The sequence below is a fragment of the Microtus ochrogaster genome, chromosome 24 (genome assembly GCF_000317375.1).
Source record: "Microtus ochrogaster isolate Prairie Vole_2 chromosome 24, MicOch1.0, whole genome shotgun sequence".
Lineage (NCBI taxonomy): Eukaryota > Metazoa > Chordata > Mammalia > Rodentia > Cricetidae > Microtus > Microtus ochrogaster.
Window position 1 is genome coordinate 28062119 of NC_022024.1, and position 505 is coordinate 28062623.

Consider the following 505-nt stretch of genomic DNA (forward strand, 5'->3'; position numbering starts at 1 on the left):
GACATCAGAGCAGACTAGCGGGAAATCGTGGAAGCAATTTCCAGGAGCCTGGTAGAAAATGTTTTCTCTCCTCCAGGACTGAGAGATCCATCCACACTAACCACAGAAAGGAAGCAGAAAATGTAGCTTTCATTCACAACGCTCCCAGACATAACCAAGGCACCATCTCGCATTCTCCTGGGATTGTCAGATTAGAACAATAATAAACATTGTAGCGGGAGGTGTGTCGAAACGGGCTTGTGGCTTTGAAAAGAAATGGGGGATGAAAGCTTAGGACCTGTGGCAAAGAAGGAGCATACATAAAACATGGCATTTTCAGAGGAAGAACGAAGAAGAAGGAGAAGGAGAAGGAGAAGGAGGAGAAGGAGAAGGAGAAGGAGAAGGAGAAGGAGGAGGAGGAGAAGGAGAAGGAGAAGGAGAAGGAGAGAAAAGAAGAAGAAGAAGAAGAAGAAGAAGAAGAAGAAGAAGAAGAAGAAGAAGAAGAAGAAGAAGAAGAAGAAGAAGA